At 45.2% G+C, this 21,710-nt stretch overlaps 1 long non-coding RNA gene across 2 annotated transcripts; it reads left to right on the top strand.

Annotated features, from left to right (window-relative positions):
- Positions 1 to 1,322: 1,322 nt before the first annotated feature.
- LOC148594448 (uncharacterized) lies at positions 1,323 to 2,875 on the top strand. 2 transcript variants are annotated; one of them, XR_015913486.1, is made up of 2 exons: positions 1,323 to 1,725; positions 2,571 to 2,875. It is a non-coding gene; the product is annotated as an uncharacterized LOC148594448 (long non-coding RNA). The 2 variants fall into 2 exon arrangements; XR_015913487.1 differs by lacking the exon at positions 1,323 to 1,725 and adding an exon at positions 1,827 to 1,926.
- The last annotated feature ends 18,835 nt before the right edge of the window (positions 2,876 to 21,710 follow it).

Raw genomic sequence — 21,710 nt, 5'->3', positions numbered from 1 at the left:
AGATGAATCACTAGATGGATTTCTCTTTTTCTCTTCTGTGGAAGTAAAAGTTGACTGAAGTGCTTAGCTCAGACTTAGATGTCTTAGGTCAGATGAATCCTACTTAGAGCTATTAAAACACACAATGTGAAGGTATCGTGCATCAAAAGACATTTTATTCAGGTATGTTTGCTCCTGTGTCTTGGTTCCCAGTTGGTCTCTGTGTCAACTTTTCTTCAGTTCTTTGGAGTCAACCAAGGACCCGGTAAAGATCTGGGCTAGTTATCTCCAGGGCTCACTAAAGGACACCCGGGCTAAGAACAATACAGTCAAATTCTGTTCCTGCTTATCCTGGGACAAGGCAGGCCAGGTTGGAGAAGAAGTTAACCTCTTGCCTTTCTAACTGGTCTGTATATTTTAATTGAAACAGTGGTATCAAATATTCATTTATATGTGTATGGCCCCAGAAAACTTTTTATTTTTTGGTCCACTGTGTATACTCAGCACAAAAAGAATGTAATTTTCAATTCTGCTATTTTTAATTTAAAAAGGGGAAGCTAACTGTAATTTGCCATTGAAAATAGTTTGCCTCTATCCAGATGTGAAAAAATGTGGATCATTGGGAAAAGCTGTTTTAAAAATATAAACTTCCATTGTAATCACTAAGAAAGAGTTGGATAAGTTTTATATAAATTCACAGGGTTTGTATGCATCATTAACTGTTTATGAACAAGTGAGAGAGAAGTATTAAATCTGGGACCAGCTGACCTTCATGATGTCCTTTTTAATACTGTAAGATGCTGTACTTAGACCGTGTTCCCACATGCTGCTCTAAAAGCATTAGGAAAGAGTAAATTGTTTTTAAAAATATTTATATTTAATGGGTACCTTGCAACTACTCAGCAAATCTCTACCGGGTCTTTTGTTCCAGGCTCTTAGGAATAAGTACATTATCTGATTTTTGCAGAATAGAGCCCTTCACCAAAGTGCAGTAATAAAATGGCTTTGCTGGCCACAGCTTAGATGAGCACATTTTCAGATATTTAGAAACCCTGTTGGCACTGGCTCTCCGTGCAAAAGACCAAACCCCCGATGCCTTGAACCCCATCACGATTCAAATCTATGGAGGCAGAGGAAGACCGTACTGTGGAGTTCACATTCCTAAGAATGCAGGTTTCCCACGTTGGGGTTTTCAGACTAATTCACAGCTGTGCTGCAAGGCACGACAAACATTTGTGTTCTGCTTTGAGACCTTTAAAAGCATTTGTAAGGACATCTTAAAATCAGTGGTCACTGTTTCTATCAGTTCACATGGAGCAGCAGTTACATAGTTGGTGATCATCACTTCCAAAATTGCTGTTGTCCCTAGGAAAATTTCCCTGTTGCTTGAATTGCTGGATAGAGAAAAGTTTCAGAGGGCTTTAGAACGTTCCTGTACTGGCCTCTATAGACAAACCAAGCAGTATTTTCCATTTCTGATATGTATGAATTTTCCTTTTTGTCCATGTCTGCCTTTATTATTTAATTTAATGGATTTACAGGCTATTCCTGGGAAACAGAGCGCTTCCAGAATTGTTAATTAAGTTCTACAGCCAAGAAACAGCAACCCAAGTGACAGATTGGGAGCCCTACTGCTGCGACTGTCTTCTGCCGGCGAGGAGAGTTTGTCCTAAAATAGCAGAAGTCTGTCCCTTGTCACCCCATTCATTTTTATTAAAGAATCTGCTCTGCAGCAATGTCTGCCAGGTAATTAGCCTAGTTTCAAGTGACCCCAATAGCGTGTGGCACGCGCTCAGCCAGCTCTGAAACCAAGTCTTCTCCTGTGCAGAGCCTCTAGGGTGCAGCTTTTTGTTGCAAATGACAGAAAGGGACAAGCTTGCAACTAGTATACCCAGGAAAAGCTGGAAGAATAGAAGCTGGAGTGGAAGAATGGTGGAGAGAATGCAAGTGAGGAATTGCCACAAAGAATGTCACGAGCCATCTAGCTCAGAGTGCCATAGGAGCAGAGGCCTCAGGAGAATTAAATTTTGGGCAAGGCGTACAGGCAAAACCGGGGCATGTGATGGTGTCATCACCTCTCATGTAGCTCCGCTCAGGAACAAGGTAACAAACAAGCCAACGTGCGGAGATCGTTATGGTAATATCCAGCATAAGGTTATTCCCAACTCATGGATTCTGCCTCACTCCACTGACCATAGGCCAGGATGAGGGTCAAGATAACTGTTATCTTCCACAGTCCACAGAGCTGGAGGGCAGACTAGGACTTAGGGTTCCCTGGGGCTTCGTAGGGGCTTTATGATGATCTCTGACTTTCTCAAGGCCACCAAAAGCCAGAACTCAGCTGAGCGGATAAGAATTAGTTTTGTTTTGAAGTAAGCACCTGTGGTTGTGGAGGAAAAACTTGAAAATATGTAAAACCAGGGCACAAGAAGTTGGGCTTAGTTAAAAAATACATGATTAACTCATTGGCAAAAGTCAGCATTGTAGTTTTTATGATCCAAATCCAGGATTTTGAACATTTGGATGACAACACCGTGTCCTTCACTGAATTGCCTGTGGGTAATTCCTTTCTTGTCATTCCTGTGTTACAGATGGGGAAATTGAGGCCAAACGTGTTCTGCTCAAGGTGTCCCAGGAAGCCGGTGGCACTGTAACGGTGACATCCAGGACACAGACACCTGCTCCTTGCACTTCAGCAGCAAAGTTTTCAGTAAAATCACCAGAAATGCAGGGTGACTGCATGCTCTCAAAAGACTGCAGAAGCTTCTGAACAGGAATGATGAGCTATTGCATCAAAGGCCCCATGCTTGACATTTATTGGCTTTTTGATGAATGTTGGGGTAATTTTACTGTCAACAGTTTCTCATTAGGAGCCCGGCAATGTTCTCTCGGACCATTATCTTGCTCAATATCACATCAGGTTGCCACAAAGAGCAGGGATTTATGTAAAACCCATCTATCTCTGTAGCTGCAAAATGTTCTAATAATTCTGCATTTAAATAATTTCATGGAAATGCCGGCTGCCTCCTCCAAGTGATGAGGAGTAAGGACAAATGGCTAAATTTCCATGAAGACCTAAAGCTATTGTGCAAACCTCATACTGCAGTGAGTGGGATTCATTTGTCTTGATTTCACTGGCATTGCACCGAGATTATACTAATGCTGAATTTATCCGCTGGGTGATGGGTTCCCATAATGATTTACACATTTTTTAAAGGAGACTCACTTAAGAGGAAGAAACATTAGAGAGCTACACATTTTATACTCCCTGTTGTGTAATGCAGTTTTCTGGCTCCTTTTTGTCAATATTAGGAATATGTACTTTGTCAAACCTATAGTTTTTCTTAAAGGAAAGCAAGAGAAAGGTGTCCCTAACACCACTGATTATTTGAAAAGGTGAAAATAATTCATTAATCTTTGATGTTGCCAGCTATATTAATTTTCATTAGATGACTTTTAAAATGTTAATATTTCCTTTAAACACTTGGGGCTTGGAGCCATGTGATAATGGGAACATCTCAGGATTGTTGTATTTGTGATTTTTTTGCTGTTATTAGAACAAAAGGCCTAGAATCTAAAATCCAGATGATGAAATAAAGAACCAAATTTGTACTGCTAAAATTTAAGCCTGCATGACAGGTTTTGGAATCTTGATCCATGACTTTTGAACAATGCCAGCAATATAGACGCTGCTATTTTAAATAGTTCTGTCATAGTTACTTAATAGAATGGACTTTATTGTTTTCTTTTTAGTGAGGTCCTGTGTTTAAAATCTGCCTGGACTAAAGCTCATAATACGCCGAGTTAACTGAAAATAGGAAACATTCCTGCAGCATATGTCAAATCACAGCCAAACTCTTTAAACTAACTTACTTAGCAATGAAATTTAACTTGTTGGGTGTTTTACAGGTACCGCTTGATCCCTCCTGCTGAAGAGAGGCCACCTCCAGAAGAGGCCGATCAGGGACGGATGCCGACAGCTTAAACTGCTGCAACTTGACTCATTAGAGCCATAGATCCATGCGCTCTGCTGAAATGGGTCATGGCTAAGAGGACGGAAGCCCCAGCCGTGGTCTGCTCGCTAAAGGAGCTTTTAAGGACAAGTTAGCTGCAGTAAGAGAACGTTGACATTCAGGCTGGCTCAGGTGACGGTGACAGTGAAGGCGTTAGGCCTTCCAAAGTGCCGCTCCAGTTTTGTTCCAGACCTTCTGGATGAAGTGGATGAAATCACTTTTAGAAAGATGATGAGTGATGCTTTCCCTGTTAACTCTCCCCCCATATCAATGTCAAGGGTAATGTGATAAATACCTGCTGCAGTCTTCACTGTTTTCAGGCCCCAAATCATCCTCAGTTTGGACATTGAGTGATGCTTCTGGGAAAAAGCAATAAAGAATTAGTAAGACATATGTAGAACATGGGGGAAGGGAGAAAGCAAATGAACACATAGTAATTCTCCTAACGTGGTCTTCATGCCAGGTATGACCATTTTTTTGCACCTGTTTAATTAAATATACAGTTCATGGATTTTCTTCTATAGCAAAATTCTCTATTCTGTGGGGTAAGATATAATATAAACATATACATGGCCAGTATTTATGAGTTAGCCTCCCTTCTCTCTCAAGACCTCACTAGATCATGTTAGAAATAATATCTTCTAAATGATTGTGCTTTTTCTTGCTTTTTTGTTTCTGAGTCCTTAGCTGGAAAACAAGTTTCCCATTTTTTTCTCTTCCCTCTGCAGTGAGGAAGAGGTTTAAGTGAATACTGAAATTCTTATATAGCTCCACAAATACAGTAATCTTTACAAAACACAACATACCACAGCTTAACAACTTGTAATGTTCCCATAAACACCAGAGTATTTAACACTGTGTGGAAAATCATCAGGTTTTCATGCAAAACTCCTAAGAGATGTAGCATATGGAAGAATGTTACTTAGTGTTATTGATGTTATTATTGCTACAACCTACTAGATGTAGAAACACCACTACAGTTCAGGGACTGGAATTCTGATGTCTCCTCTTCATACTTGGGCTTGGAAACCATGGTCTTAATTGCTAAAAGCATGAGCCTCCATGCCTTGGATTAGGGAAAGAGAGAAAACTGCCATCCTTTGTACAGCCTATGAAAAAGAAAAGAATATACATAGTGTAGTATAGCAGAAGTTATCAAAGATAACAACATCCTCTTTGCCATCTATAGATTTTCCTGTAAGCTTTTTCTATGTGAATATTTACTCAGAGTAGGCAACTCCGTAACATTTATTCCTGTGGACAGCCTGAGATCCCTTTTTGAGCCACTGGATAGCTGAAATAGAGCACCGGTTTATTGAGATATCTCCTCATTACTACCAAATTGCTGAAGTTCAAATAGTAAATTTTGCGACAGTAGAAGTCACAGTGAAGAGCTCAGGGATAGTTCATAGGCTAAAAAAAAAAAAAAAATCTATTAAAGTGTCTTAGCCCTTCCTGTCCCATTCATCACAGTAATATTTAAATATATTCCTGTAGGCCATTTGTTAAATAATTCTGCAACATAAACAAAAGAAAAAGCCCATGTGTTTAAAGCCCTGGACCAGAACCAAAGAACCCTGGATTCACTTCCTGGCTTTCTTACAAAACTGCAATATGACCTTGGACAAGCAGATTTCATAGATGGGAAAAAAAATGTAAGAGTGTCTAGTGCAACCTGCTGTTCTCACAGGCCGCTGCTTCTGGCCTGCTTACCCCAAACTAGTATTTGCCTGAAGGGCCACCTTGTTTGAGCTGAGCAAATATGTAGCCTTCAAGAAATGTCAGCAGCGTGATCCATCGTCCTTGCAGTTAGAGCCTCATTTCTGCCTCAAACCCATCTCCAGCGCCCAGGCGGGTAAGGGAGCTGCCATCTCATGAGCTCAGCTGGAGCTTTCAGTTCATCCATTCACAAGATGGGGCTGATCAACCTTTTTGTTCATCTCCTCTGCCCAACTTGTCTCTGTAGATGTTTTCCCCTAGCTCTGCACGGCAAAACAGCTCTCAGTTCGTGTGTGCTCAGTGCTTTGCACAACAGCCTTTTCACCCAGCACTCATGTTTGATGAGCGATGAGGGATTCACAGCATCCAAGTTAGAACAGTAGGGGAAGATGCACACAATCAAGCAATGCCAAGCCAAAATCTCCACCAGAGAGAAGATCCTTCTGTTTTTGAAAGACCCTCGGAATTTCTGGTTTGATTTACAGCAGTAAATATTTATTTTTAAAGAGAAAGCACGATGTAGCAAACTGTCAGTAGAGGGCAGTAGCAGCTCACATGCTGAACCACATCCTGGTTATTTTGTTCATGTCAGTGTTGTTTTTCTGCTCTGTTTTTCTACAAACTGTTCAAAGGAAGGAGCCCACGACTTACTTAGTCACGCAGCTCTCAGCCCAACATGTGTGAGGGAGCACTCCTGTAAGTCAAGAGCTTGCACAGGTCTAAATGCTCTTCCACTTTCCTTGGAACTCCTGTCTTTGCACGCTCTGCTTATGCTGGGTTGACTAGTTGAAATGTGTAGTCAAAAAGGACTGTTTGGTATAAAATTATAGAAAGATCTCTTGAAGCAAGAGTTGACCCTGCTGTACTCTAACAGCACCCAAGAAACACAGATGTGTTAGGGGAGCTGGACCCCTCGTTTGAGCACAGGGAAAGCCTGGCTGTTCTACACCCTGTAGTTGTGCAGTGCTGCATCACGTTAGTACGAGGCTCTGGAGGGATTCAGTGGTTTGCAAAGACCTTCCAGGACTTTTTTTTTTCCAGGACTTCTCCTGATTCGCAGGAACGGGCAGCAGGTTGGAGATCAGTTCCCTCAGCCGACCAGGATCTCATTCCAGGCTCTTCCACCCTCTCGACAGCTGACCTAGGAGTCATCATCTCTCCTCTCCATGATTCAATTTCCCCACCTGTAAAGGAGGTGCAATAAAGCTATTTATAAAACACTAAGAATAGTGAATGATAAAAAAGTAATCAACCATGCTAGTCACTGCCTGATTAACTAATAGGCTTGTCACACTGCTGGCCCAGAGTCCGCCGAAAGTGTTAGTCCAGATGGACTGTAAATGCCAAAGTACAGCAGGAGCTATTAAAAATAAAACATATTATTGCAAGTCCTCTCCCCAGAGGAACAACGTTCCAACTGTAATGCAGATGTCCTGCCAGAGTCATTCCAGTCCCTCCGGGCAGGTGAGCATTTTTCAAGAGTCTGCAGTGGTAATCATTAGACTTTTGTAAATATTGAGGTATACAAATGCCAGCTGTCTCTTTATCTGAGCTTCGGCTTTATGCCTGGCCTCACAAAAAGTAATAAAGCATCACTGCCCCGGTCATGCCATTAATAATACCTGGAATATCAGAGAACATTCATTGTTTTACCAGCCTGAATTAAACAAACTTCCTTCCATTCCCATACTGTAGGAAAGGGTCGAGGAACACGGTCCAAGCTCGCCACTCGTAACTGCTTCAAGCATGAAGACAGCACAAATGCTGGGCCCTGCTGAAACTGCAGAGGAATTCAAGTGAGCAGCATTCAGTTCCGCAATGAAGTACAAATAAAAACACAGGAAGTTCCAACTCCATGTGAGGAAGAGCTGCTTTACTGTGAAGGTGACAGAGCCCTGGCACAGGCTGCCCAGAGAGGCTGTGGAGTCTCCTTCTCTGGAGATCTTCCAAACCCACCTGGATGCCACCCTGTGCCACGTGCTCTGGGTGTCCCTGCTGGAGCAGGGGGTTGGACTAGATGATCTCTGGAGGTCCCTTCCAGCCTCAGCCATCCTGTGATTCTGTGAAGTGACCCAGGCAGGTCAACCTGCACACTGCTGAGTGCAGGAGGTGACAAGTGGGGCCCAACAACGGCCGATCCTCCAAGAGCACGAGGTAGTGGGGCAGAGCTTACATCAGTCCTGTGCCAGGGGACAACTCCTGCGGGCTGACTGAGCTGCAGGTGTCATCGAGAGGCTGCTGTGTCAGCTTTTCTACTCAGACTCCACTCAGAGCAGTCTCATCTCCACCCGGTGTGATTCAATGCCTTCCCACCAGGCAGCCTTCAGTGGTGCTGTATGATCACACAGCCGCCACAGAGGTCAGCTGTGCCCTGCTTTTCCTCTTCGCCACGTTTGATCCTTCTCTGACTCAGTGTGGCAGTTTCAGCCAGTTCACACGGAGGCCCGGTCAGACTCCGGCCACCAGTGAAACTGAGTCACAGCCAGTAATAGCTCTAAAAGCAAGTAATAGAAATTTGGAAACAAAATGTTAAATAAGAGTCATGAGCAGCTTGTCAGGTTTTTTTTTTTTTTTGTGGATGGAGAGCCCATCAAGGTGGTGGTTGCATAGAGGATGCAAAAAATGGCTGGTAGCAGAAGTCTATATGGAGTGGCATTAGGAAATCAGGTGATAATGAGATTGCTCAGGACTGATTCACGGCTGCCGTGTGGCCATTCCATGAGTGTCTTGCAGGAGGTGTCCCTAAAAGCCATGAGTCAGAGAAGTGCCTCTGCAGAACTCCTTCTGCAGAGGACTCCCATGCAGAAGGGTAGGCAGGTTAATCCTTAAAGCCAAAGGTGTAGCCAAGATATTCCCATGTTTTAGCTTTTCAAGCTACCAGAACTGATCACAGAGGCAGCTTGGAGCAGGGCACAGAGAAAAGCTGCATGAGAAGTCTCTGTAGGCTGGCACAGGCAGGAGCCAGTCAATATTGCAGAGGTACAAAAGATGCAGCGAGCCAGTTTTATTCCTGTCAACCCTTGAACTGACGTTAACTCTGACACTCCTGCGATCTCGAGCGCTCCTGCCTAGAGGACAGCCTTTCTATTGCCCGAATTAAATCCTGCCCTAGGCAAGGTTAACGACTGTAATCTATTAAAAGGCCTGTAATGGTTTGTTAAATGATGTTGAAAATGGTGGTTTCATGAAAACAAGCTACAAAGTGTCATTACAAAAAATGGCATGCACTACAATTCCTTTAAATGCAACCAGTTACTAAAAGTAATTAATTTTTTTTTTCCGGGAATAATGCATTTGCTAAATATATGTGTATCTACATAGAGGCACACTATACCATACTCTTCACTGACACTCCACAAGACAGTATGTGATGGTTTCCTTCCTGGCATCTTTTCTCCATGGTCTTCACAAGAACTGCTCCAACGACAGCATCTGCACAGAAACCAGCAAGCGAACAAGCTACAATCCACCTTTTCATTACCATTTTCCTCTAGAAATGTGTCTTCAATGAAGAAGCCTCCTAAGGCTTTTAGGTGAGACCCAGCAAAGTGTGGGTTGCAAGAGGTAGGGCTACCAAGAGAAGTGCTTAGACTCCACCAGTTTGATTTGTACTGACCTTGTTCATAAAACACTTCTACAACGTTTAGCATGTGCAAGACACCTTGCATGGCTGAAACTCAAAAAAGCCTCCAGGACTGAAATTATTTTCTCCTGTTCCCAGGGTCATATTCTTTCCTGAGCTGACCTCATATTTAGTGCCTGCATTCAAAGTGCCTGGCCAAAAATGAAATCCAAATCCAGAGCTAATTGTCTAAGCTCCTTCTGTTGTTGATTAAGAGAAATAAACACTTCAAAAGAGTGATCAAAACCCCCTGAAATGTTGGGAGAAGACCTGCCTAGCAATAACTGGTAGGGAACTGATATCCCTGGTTGCTTGACCATCACTAATGATCTGGTCAAGGTTACATGAGAAGCACCTGCACATCCTGGACAGTTGAGTCTGACACCGTATCCTGGACATACAAACATACAAATATTTTCAAGAATAACACATGGCTATTGTTTTCCTCTTAAAACCCATGAAAAAGCTGTTAAAATACACTTATTTTATGTTCTTTTGTGATTATTTATCGTGACTAAAATATTGTATTTTTTTCTTGATAGGTCTACTGTTTTTTTAGTCAAAAATCTCTTCCACCCCAGTTTTGCAGGTAATACCCTGACATTAGGAACTAAGCTGTCGGTGCACTGTTAGTAACCAGCTGTAAACCCACCTCTTCCGTCTCTCTTTGCAGAGCACCAAGAGAAAAAGATGCAGAGCATCAAGAGGAGAAAAATCAGTAAAAAGTGTGGGTTTTTTTCACTAACTCTTTAAGGGTGAGATTTCCCCTTTTCGGGGAAGATCTCCCAAATTATTTACTATTGGAACTGGGTGTTTTGGCATCTTCTTTTAGCAAAAGAACAAATTATTCTATTAAAAAAAAAAAAGCTAGTTCTTTGCTTATTGCCACTGCCAGCTGCATGCAACTACAGAATTACAAAGCACTCACTTTGATGAATACTTCATTAAACAATTAAGCAATAAAGCAGAACAAAGGCTGTGGTTTCCAGGCCCTGTTCTGTAATTGTACCCAATAGCATTAGGAGAACCAATGCTCAAGCATAGAGCTGCCATTTAGCCCAGGATTATCCCCTAATAACCTTGTCCCATGAGATTAGAGGATTGCTGCGATGGGGAATTTTTTATTTATTGATTGTTTAATGAAAAATACATAATTTGTCCTTGGAAGAAAAGAGACTAGAGGTGAGGGTTTTCCTCTCTCATCTTCTTGCTGCAGCTTCTTGATTCCAAGCTTTTATCTTTGCTTTCACTTTCTGAACCACGGTTATACAGCAGCCCAGTTTCTCTGAAGATAGGGTGCATGGCGACCCTGTTCCTCAGTAAATATCAGCAGGTGCCCCCAAATACCGTGCAGACATTTTGAGTGTGCACTACACCGAGGATGAGAAATGTTGAAGCCATGATGTTCAACAGGGTTACGTTTCTGCTGAAATTTGCTGCTCACCTCACACGGCATGGGTAAATAGCGAACTTCCAGATCAAACAGAGCGGCACCTATAGAGCTGAGGTACATGCAGGGCTAGACGGCTGATAAGAAGAGGTTGTTTGGATTGCAAATGAATTTTAGATGTCTAAAGTTCATGTATATCCTGCTGCAGAAGTGTAAATCCTTTTCTTGATCTAGTAAAAGCCTGATTCAACTCTAAATAAAATTATCAGGATTTGTTTTACTGACTTGAAGTTGACCCTGCACAGAGCCCGGCAGCCCTAACAAAAAGTTTGGAGAGAAGCCCTTTCCTGAACAGCTACAGAACATCCTGGATACCAGCGATGAGAGCTTCCCTCAACCAACATACAAGAAACCCCTCCACGCTGCTGTCCTCCTCCTGAAGCTGTTCAGTTGTGCTCTCCTTCCAGCAAGCTGGCAAAATGCAGCTCGCCATGGAACAGGACATCCTGTCCTTGGAACCTGGAAATAAAGATGTTCCCAACTCATGTCATGGGCCAACAAAAGGCCATCAGAAGAATTAACTTTCCATCTGAACAGGAATGGGAACAGAAGGCTAAAACAACAATGAAAAAGACAAGTTTATTTTTGAATTTATGTATTTTACTTACAATAAATCATTTTGTGCATTTCTTTAACATATTTTTCCATTCCCCACAGGAAAGTCACACTCATTTCAAACTTACCGACTCTGGTAAATAATTAGTTGTACTCATCAGGACACACAGGAGAGCATTAAACCTCAGAAAAAAAACAAGTTTTATATAGAAGAAGCCAAGGAAAAGCTACCAGGTGTACCTCTCTGTCATATTACTGCTATGGGAGCCTGCTGAAATTGGACCACCTGGAACTGGATCCTGCAAAAACAGAAGACAGTCCTTCCTCTGACAAAACTTAGGAAAAGGGAAGTATTTGCACTGAGTTGGATCTGATGAATGGGAAGATTAAGGACTGGATCCAATAAAGGATTTAGGTGCCTAAAGCAGGATTTAAGTGCATCTGAGATGCTGAATTGCAAAAAGACGACACAGCTGCTCTTTTTCTCTCCCCAGGTGCACTGCAGACAAGCAGCCCCATCAAGACGTACCCCGTGCTTTGAGGAGAAACTCATCTTCTGTGAGGTCTGCTCACACCTGCAAATCTTGTCCCACCAGTGAGGTGCACTAACACTAGAAGTAACAAGTGGAAATTCAGTCCTAGCTATCATAACAGATTAGACTCAGGGTATCTGGAGGGAAAAAAGAGGGAAGCAACTTAAAGGAGAGGGGGGAGAAGGCAGTAGGAAGTCACTAAGACAATATAGAGATTTTGGTCAAGAAGCAATAGTGGGTGAGGGGGAGGATGGAGGAGGCAGAAGAAATGGTCTGGAGACACTGAGGTTGCCTCAGCAGTACCAGAAAGGGATAAAGTGCTGAAGAGAGAAAAGGGGAGCAGCAGCCTGGGGGATCTAGAAGCTGGAAGGAGGCCTGTGAAGCCTGGCAGGAGGAAGGTTGGTGAGCACAGCTCTCGATGCCAAGAGCTCTGCTCCTGCACATACAGAAATGCCCTGGCCAAAACAGCTTCGGGGCTATTTCCCAATTAAACTGGAACAGGATCCAGAAATTAGGTATCCTTTTGGCATAAACTCCAACCGGAAGAATTCCTGGAGAATGCCTAATAAACACTGACAGGCTCCCTCCACATCCTATCGTGGTCATTTTTCAGCAAGCGATGGTATCTCATCTAGGAAGTGCCAGTCTAGGAGGTTCAGCTGGCCCTTAACTTTCAGCCTGCCCAAACTCATCTCTCACTTCCCACAGAAGTACCCCTGTCACCCGGCTGTATCATATTTGGGGCAGGAACAGAGGCTGCTCAGCTCAGAGAAGGCCAGCATGCTCCATCTTAATTAATTTTCGTAGTTCTCTTACTAGGTCTTTATGGCTTCCTACTTGGCCTGCAGATTTTCTTGGATCACCATTTTTGGAGTTCCATATTCCTACCCCTATTGCAGCAGATCTGCTCTAAGAGGTTCCTATGTGTCTCCCTCAACCTACAGCTTTTGTCCCGCTAAACTCTAACTCAAATCTGAAATTACCTGGGTCCCTCCCCCAGAGTGATTTTTTTGCTTATTTTAATCTAGATCCCAGCTCGGGCAGCACCGCACTGAAGTGGCACAACTGAGACAGCAGTGACATCTGGGTTGAGACGTCCCTCTGCCGAGTCACAGATTTTGAACATGCCAAGTTCATCTCAGGGTTTTTGAACTGATTCTGGCCCTGAGAAGTTAAGTGCGGTGCAGCACCTCAGTCTGTCACTGGCTCTAGTTGTGTTGTGCCAAAAAAGGACACGGAAAATCATAGGGAAAAGCTGTATAAATAAATCATGAAGTGTATCTCTTGTGGGATTATGGCTTGATCATAAATAAGAATAACACTGACTACACAGCCTGCAGTCTGTGTTTGTACAGGACGTGCTACAATAAGCCACGATCTTGTCTGAGGTTTCTAATTGCTGCTTTCGTACACATAACAAATCATAGTATCATGTGTGTGACAACAGCAAGTCAACAATAAGGACCATAAAAGTAGCTCAACCTACACTTTGGCTAAACCCTTTTTTTTTTCCATGGTTATGTCATATCCCAGTGCACATAATTCTCTGTCTATTTTGCCTCAAGTTCAAAATGTGACATACCCCTTTATAACTTTATTTACAATGCATGGCCAAAGCAGGTTCCAAATTTTAACTGTCAAGCCAGTTTCCAGGCGTACTGAAATTCAAATTCTGTATAATGTGAAAGATCCATCATTTTACACTTTCATTCTGATTGCTCAATTCTACCAATTACTTGTCAAATCAGAACACAAACACAACCCCCCTGCCCCTGCAAAAATCAGACTTAAATTGGGCCACATGTAGAGAGAAAAAAAAATCCAAAATGAAAACCTTGTGAAAAAAGATGAAAATGGGTGAATAAGATCCTCTCTGACCACAGTTCCTTAGTTTGAAGTGTCTAGTCTTTGCTATTCACAGGAATAAATTAACAAGCACATTCTGCAAGAAGAAACTTGAATTTTGGCCTGTAATAGGAGGAAAAGGAGTCAACTTGCCAGGAGGGAGTTTTACAAACACGGGGCTCATCTAGTGGCGCAGGTCCTGGCACTATTTCCAGGAGGTCTGCAGGACGGACTCACCGCACACACCAACAGTTGGGTATGCAGTGATGTTAATACTGGAATAAAAGATAGAAGAGGCTGGAAGCACACTTGCTTTATTAAATAGCAACCAGAAATGTGAGTATCGCATGTTAATTAATGATTAATGGTACAGGAAGGAGATGCATGCTTGACATATTTTTAAACTGGTATAACAAGTTTTTACTGTGCAGAGGAGGGAAGTTCTCCATAACGCAGAGTAATAGGCTGTGCACTTGGAACCGAACACCATAAACTTCCCCACCTTCAGGACAGAATGTGTCAACACACAGCCCCTTTCCTTGAATAAAGTTAGCTGATAATGCGAAGAACGAGGAAAGAAGGAAAACACACAAGTGATCAAAAGGAGAAAAACTCTTTCAGCCACACCTGTCGGAGAAAAATGTTGTCAAGAGCACATATTTTTTATGTGAGACTAAACCTGGTATCACATGGTGCTAAGGAGACATCAAGAAATACAGAAAATGATACTGTGGAAATGATGAAGGACTGAAACTCTATGATAACCTTGCCTCGAGTGATTTCCCTCTCAGCAAGGAAAGCTTTAGCTCAGGCAAGGTGAGTTAACATATACTTACAAATACCCTGTAAGGATAATACTTTTATCTAACGTCCCACACTGATGAATACCAAAGCACTTTGCACCTGCTTATTAATGTTCCTGCACAGGAAATTAGCAAAGTACATGCCTGACTTTAAATATATTCTTCAATTGAATGTGGGCTTCCTGAGTGGGAACGCTTCCCTTAACCAGGGTCCTCATGCTATACATCATAGGCATCACTCCCACTTCACTTCTTGACTAAACGAGGCACCTTCTTTTCCTGTGCTGTTGCTCAGAGTATGTTATATAGGATGTGATATAGGTCAAGCAGACACCCAGGAGCCTGGTGGCTCGAGACACATGTTCCCTCAGGACGTGACTTGTCTCCCATGTGAGCCCTGCCCTCACTGGAGTGGCTCACTTGCAGGAGTCCCAACAAGCAGGTTAGATCAGACACCGATTTTACAGTAACAGAAGCTACCCCAAATCTCCCAAATCTCTCCTTGGGCACCCAACCACTTGCTGTCCCCCACTCCCAACACTCCAGGGAACGTGCCGCAGGCTGGGGACCACCTCCCCGTCCCGCTCCCCTGCTCTGCATCTCCCATCGTGTGGGACTGTATCTTGATAAAATGCCTCTTGCTCCCACACTGGGAGGCACTTCCAACCCCAGAGGCATTTCTGCCACCGCAGCCTGTGTAGGCGGATAAAATACCATGAATAAAACAGATAAATACCAGGGAGAAGGGCATTCGAAAGACAATGTGATTAATATAGAGGCAACATTTGCTGCGGCTGGGGGTGGCACATCCAAGCACACGCGGGCCATGACACCTGGGGGAAGGCGACAGCAGGGGGTCAGGCCGGCAGATTCGCCCCCCTGCTCCATCCCTGTCACCCGTAACGTTTCCTCCCGGCTTGTTTCAAGCTGCGGGTCCCCCAGTGCAGCTTCTCCCTCGGCGCCTCCCGCCGGCCCCTCAGCGCCTCGAGGCGGCGGCCGCCGCTTTCCCGCCGCGCCGCGCGGCCATGGCGGGGGCGCCGCCTCGCCGCCCTCCGCAGGGGGACGCAGCGGGATGGCGGCTGCCCCGGGGCGCCTGGGCAGCGCTTTGGGCGGCGGCGGCGGCTGAGGGAAGGGGGCGGCTGCCGCGTTTGGCGGGGGGGACGGCGGGGCACGGAGGGCTGCGCGGAGCTCATTAACGCTCCCACGCGGGCAGGGAGGAGCGCGGCGCCTCGGCCTTGCCCAGCGGCGTGGGGACAAAGGCTGCGGCCGCCCCAAGGCGGAGCCGGAGCCGCCGCCGAGCCGGCCCGCCCGCTTTAACCGCCCGCGCCGGGGGGCGGCCGCGCCGCGCGCAGGGGCTGAGGTGGCGGCACCTGCTCGGAGCCGCTTCCCGGGACGGCGCCGGGATCCCTCCGCTCTCCCTCCCGCAGCCGGTGAGTGCGGGCGCCGGGGAGCCCGGGCCGGCCGCGCCGCGGGGCCCCGCGGCCTGCGGGGAGCTCGGGCTCGGCGGGAGCTGCGCGGAGTTGGGCTCCTCTTCTCCCCGCTGCTGAGCTGCTTTTCCATTTTTTTCTCTTTTGATTTTTCCCAAGGGAGAAAAGGGGTGTGGAGCGAAGGAAAGTTAGAGAAGGGTCAGTCTCACAGCAGCGCGTTATTGCGATTCGGCAGCGTGGTGCTCGCTGAGGGAGCTCCTGCTTCCCCATCCGACACGATTTATTTTCCCAGTTTCAGTGGATTTGAGCGGCCGCAGGTGCCTTGCGCCGAGCATCCCCTGCCCCACGCCAGGAGCTTCACGCTCCAGGGATGGTCAGTGCGAGGCGGCTGCTCCTCCTTGAGATCCCACCGGGAAAAGCCGCTTCGGAGGGGGAGGCCGGGTAACGTGTAAGGGCAGCCACAGCCTTAAAAACATCACCTGGGTTTTCCAGAAATCCAGGTTCTTACGGGCATTTCTTAATAGTTTTTTTTGTTTAGCGTCGTGCCAGGAGGATGTAGCTCAGAACGGAGCTGTGTTGTGCCGGGTCCTGTGCGAGAGGGTAGCAAGAGACAAGTCCGGCTTCAGCAAGCTCAAAAGAGGCAAGAAATAGGGGAGGCCCTGCCCCATTGCTTTAATTTTACAAGGACCCTAAGGCTTTAGTAGTAAAGTCTCAAAAATATAGTGTGTTTCTCCTTTCCCCTCATTTTTATGATAAAGGGAACAGAAGGAAAGACTTTATTTCCAAACTCTCTCACTAAAGCGTAAGTCTGAGTCTTAGCAGTTTTTTCAATTTCTGGCTTAGGTCAATAAAAGGTATTATTTTAACACTCTTTGTATATCCTTGACTAATGCATAATTGCTGATGGACTTCACTGTACCGAAACAGGTACCTTTGTGTTCTTTTTTTTTTTTTTTTTCCCTTGCTTTTGCAATAACTACTGCTATGTAAGGGGGGAGCTAGTGATTAAACAGTAAATTGTTGATCACTTCTAACTCAAAGAAGCTAAAATGCTAATTACCACTGAGAGGAGCGGATTTTCCTCTTAATCAAGAGTTTGTTTCGGTTTTGTAAAAACAGAGACTGAATAAGCCTGGAAAGGAGCAGGGTAATTCTGCCTGATGCCTCTTTATGGCGTGGATGGTAAAGCTGTTCTGCTCCCGTAGGTCGTAGCTGCTTTTCCTTGTTTGTGTGCATGCCTCTGAGAGAAATATTAACCAGGAGTGCTGGCAGATGGGTGTGCTGGTTGGATATCGCGCCCGAAGCCACTTAACTCCTTAGTTCTTGACAAGGTTTCCTTGCCACACCTTCCAGAATACTGGAAGGAGGATGTGAACGTGGGTTTCGGAGGCAGGCAGGGAGGAACTGTCAAATGCTGTCATCAAGTCTATTTTAAAAAAGGTAAGAATCTTCATTTCTGGTATTGAAGATGTATCCTTCTCGATTTGCTATGGATTGATTATTGCTTTACTAATGAAAGACCAAAGGAAGAAGTTGCTGCTTTTTTTTGCCAGTGCTCTTTTCAGCTCTGCTGGGTGGGCAGAACTCCATATTGTGCTGTAGGAAGGAAATAGGCTTTGAAGTAGCTCCTTTTTGAGGCAAACCCCTCAGTTTTGTGCTTCTGCCCCTCTCCCTGTGCTATCACAGCACTTACCAACTGAAATGCAGGGAAATGACCTAAATCCAGCTGCGAGAGTGACACAGAGGTACTGGGGCTAAAAATTATCTCTTTCCTAAATACTTTGTAAAACAGGATTTGCCTCACCTTTGCAGTGACTTAGAGTTACATAATGAAACCCTAAACCCCGGTGATGCTACTGGAACGAGACAGAAGTTGGCTAATTACAGAGAAGTCCAGGCTTGAAATCACTGATGTGCCCTTCATGTTTCCCAAGTGTTGGTTGTTGGAGGGAAATCTCCCCTGGTTAGCATCAGGGTGGTGTTAAAAGAAGTAAGTTTAAAAGATTTGGGCACTCTCCTGTTTGAGATTTGCATAAGTGTGTCTGAAGTCAAAGGAGACCTCAGCCATCTCCTGGATGTTTTAAAAGTCCCGTCTAATGTTGGACCAGACAGTGTTTTCTATAGTTTTCCTTTTAAGTAGATACCAGTTGTCAAATCTCAAAGGTACTCTGCGAGTGAAAGCCTTGTTATCCTTGTGTAAGACTAATCTAAAGAAAAGTAATTACTTGCCACTGGAGATAGCTTTATTTTTAGTTGGAGCAGGGAGGGGCTCTGTTACTGCAATTCCATGGGAAATGAAAGCACTTTGGGAATATTCCTAGGTGGTTCAACCCACTGTTTTATGTGCAAGCCTTTGCCAGTGGCTTTCTTGGCTTTATGCAGCAGGAATTAGCTGAAGCTGGTGCAGTGAGTTGAGGACACAGGGGTTTTGTTTTCTTTTTTCCAGTCCCCAGGTAAATCCTTTCTTGAGGCTGGACCAACATGCAGAATGTCCTCAAATCCTGTAAGGTTAGGACAGAAATCTGTATCGGGGTTTCCAGTGTTTCTTTTAAAAGCAGCAGCATCTCCCAAGCACGAGGAGGAGGAGGAGATACTGACTTTTGCTGCAGGTTTCTCGCCTTGGTGCAGTCACCTTTGGTAGGTAAACTAACAAAATGTCAATAGTGTAAGTGTCCCAAAAACTGGAAAGGTCATTCTTGAAAATCCAGACAGACCAGTTAAGAATGAAGCCTGATATTGAGCCCTCTTTTTTGCTATTTTGAGGCTTGTATTAGTTTGGTCATAGATGAGACCTTAAGCACTGGTTTTAAGCAGTTCATGATTTGGTATATTCAGTATAGTAATTGAATTATTATTTGAAGGAGGCAGTGAAAGTGCTGGTTTGTGATTGTTTCCTTTCTAAGTGGTTTGCTGCTTTCAATTTAAGATTCAATTTGGCAAATTAAGATTCAATTTGGCCTACCATTTAAGCATGTGTTGAAATATCCTAGTAAAGTCAGCTGGATTTAAGGTTGGCTCAATTGGTGCCTTACCCATCTAGTTCTTTAAATGCTTATGTATGAAGGATTAATTATTTTACTGTTGGCAGCTTTTGCACTTTCTAGCTGCATGAATGACATTCAGTGTGTTCCTTAAGACTGAGGGAATCTTTGTTTTTATTTTTCCTCCACAGACTTGAGAGCTGCAAAATTTTAGTTTTAAAACCTGGAAAAATTGTCCCACATGCACTCTGAAGCCCCAAAACCAGAACATTTAAAAGCAAATATTGGGGATGCTTGCGCTCCTGTCCCTGGCGTTTGCGAGCCTGTGTTTGTTAACGTTCGTGTTACTTAGGCTGTAGTTTGCACGTCCCTCGTTGCCTTGGGAGTGCCCAGAGTTTCTCCTTGGCTAAAATTGTTCAAACAAACTCAACCTCCGCTCTGGAAGTCTTGGCTGGGGCTGATATCTGCGGGTGTAGAGGAGGCTGCGCGCCCGGCCCTGAGGACCCTTCCTGCTCAGGTGGATGTCCCTGGACGAGAGCGGGAGCTTTTCCTGCCTCCTGATGCTGAGCAGCCGCCGCTGCGTTTGGGCAGGGGGGTTTCGCGTGCGCACTGATGTGATGCACATTCCTCCGAGGGCAAACTGGGCTCCGGAGCGTTTCCGTTCCCTCCGCCCAGCCCGTGACTAACGTTGGTGCCTTGTTAATGACGCTGCCTGAAATGTCCCGTGAGGGCGAGCGCCGGGGGAGCGGCCACGTGTGCCAGGAGAGCCGCGCTCGGCTGGCTTGTAAGCTGGGATTTGGGGTATTCTTGCCAAATATTACATTCCTGCAAGGCTTCCGCACTCTTGTAGCATGGTCTACAGGCAGCACCGTGGAAATATCACTGCTTTTTTGCGTTGGATCGGCCGAGAAATGGGTCCTGCGGTGAACAACTTACGTCTTTAATGCCTCTCTGAAGGTCAAGCGGAGCAGCTGCCTGTTGTCCCGCTGTTCCCCCTCGCTGAGGATGGTTCCTTATTTCTGAATCCTTGCTGGTTTCCGATCCCACAGAAACCTGCTGGGGAGGCCCTTTGAAGCTGGTTACCTTCTTGGCTACTTCTACCCTGAATCAGCAGCATTTCACTTGCTTAAACTTCACTTGCCTAAACTTGAGGGGATGTCTGCATGGTGCATGGTTAGGAAGGGAATTTGTGTGTTTTATGTATTTCAGCAGTGCAGGGTAGTGTGCAATCAACTGGTGCTAGTTGCTGTATGAATATGTAGGAATAGCTTCTTCCTTAAAGCATAAGACCATAGCGGGGGGACAAGAAGTAAGATATTTAAGGGAGTGGGATTGAGTCTTGTTGATGCATGTTCTTGAAGTGATAAAAAAGGGGAGGAAGGTGTTTTTCCCTATTTGCAGGCTCAGTCTGTCACACTGCTCTCAAGGTTTTTGTGGAATGAGTAGAGCCTCTAAAGAAGTGGAAACTCCAGCACCGAGGCAGGGCCACAGCCGTAGGCTCTGCTGCCTGCTCTTGAGGTGGAGGCTCCTGCCCAGCTGCGGTCCCTGGGTTTATTCCTTGTTTGGGAGCTTTGTGAAACACCCAAATTTGAACTTTGGGATGAATGATAGGAACTTACTGGAAGCCAAGAAACTCATCGTTATTTGGAGCTTCTGTCCCTGATATCTGCAGTCTTGGCGCAGTGAGCTACGACCTCTTGTCATGAAAGGTTTGTGGTAGAGCATAAAGTGCTCGTGAGGAAGCTGTTCTAGAAATCTGGTTGTTGCTTGTCATTGAGGAGCAGAACAACCTTGGCCTGTTCAGCTTGTATCAGGACTCCTGGAGGAAAACCAAGACAGCAGCTTAAAAGTGCCAGTGAGATATAATACCTGCCTCATGCCAAAGGTTGTAGGAATGATTTGCTAGGAGTTGTAGGAATGTTTGCTTCTTGATGGATTCTCCTTGGGCAGGAATCTTCTCCATCTGTATCTCACTTGTAAGGACATGGGAAGAAATGCAAAGTCAGTGGGTGTCTCTTCTGTGAATGGCAAAGGGGCCACGTTTTTCACTGATACACGTTGACACCGTGTGTCACCATTCTAGGGCCCCAGCTCTTGGTGCTGGAGATGGAGCCGCTGCTGCACTTCGACTCGGGTGCTTTTTCTCTAGATTAATTTTCTATAGTGTAGCCTTTTTGGTTTAAGATCAGCTACATGGCAATGAGGGCTGCAGCAGCTTCAGCAGCGGGTCTGTCTTGTGTGATTGCAAACACCACGGCTGAGAACGTGTTTCCAGCCCTGCGGCATCACCACAAGACCATTATCCCCAGGATGCTTTGTAATTATTTATAGCTAACGTTATTAATAGGAGAAAGGAAGGATGTTCTTTCCCATGTGAAAGCAAGGCAAAATCTTTATCATTAGACTCAGTGTTCACACAAATGCTCATACAGAGCCTTTTGTTGTGGAGACCCACCACTCTGCTTGTGTGGGTTGTGCTCCGAAGCCTGGTGGGACTCCTGCAAGACCCACGTTGGCTGCGTGAGGGAGGGCTCGTGGGTGCTTCTCATAATGTCACAGCCCGTGCTCCTGGGGAGGAAGCGACCCCAGGCTGGAGCTGCTGCCCGTGTTGCTCGATGCTATCGCCCTGCTCTGCAACGCTGATCAGCTTACCAGGAGGCTCCGGTTTCCCAGCTCGCAGGGCGAGGGAGGAAGGAGGAATCACCCAGTTGAATTGGAAATGCGGACATGACTTTGCTTCTCGTGTCGCCTCTCAAACCACAATAAAGGGAGAAGCTCTTGGG

Source organism: Tinamus guttatus, unplaced genomic scaffold (genome assembly GCF_059628265.1).
Source record: "Tinamus guttatus ecotype Peru unplaced genomic scaffold, ASM5962826v1 Tinamus_guttatus_pri_ptg000245l, whole genome shotgun sequence".
NCBI lineage: Eukaryota > Metazoa > Chordata > Aves > Tinamiformes > Tinamidae > Tinamus > Tinamus guttatus.
Note: the sequence above shows the minus strand (reverse complement) of the source record. Positions and strands in the feature narration are given on the sequence as shown.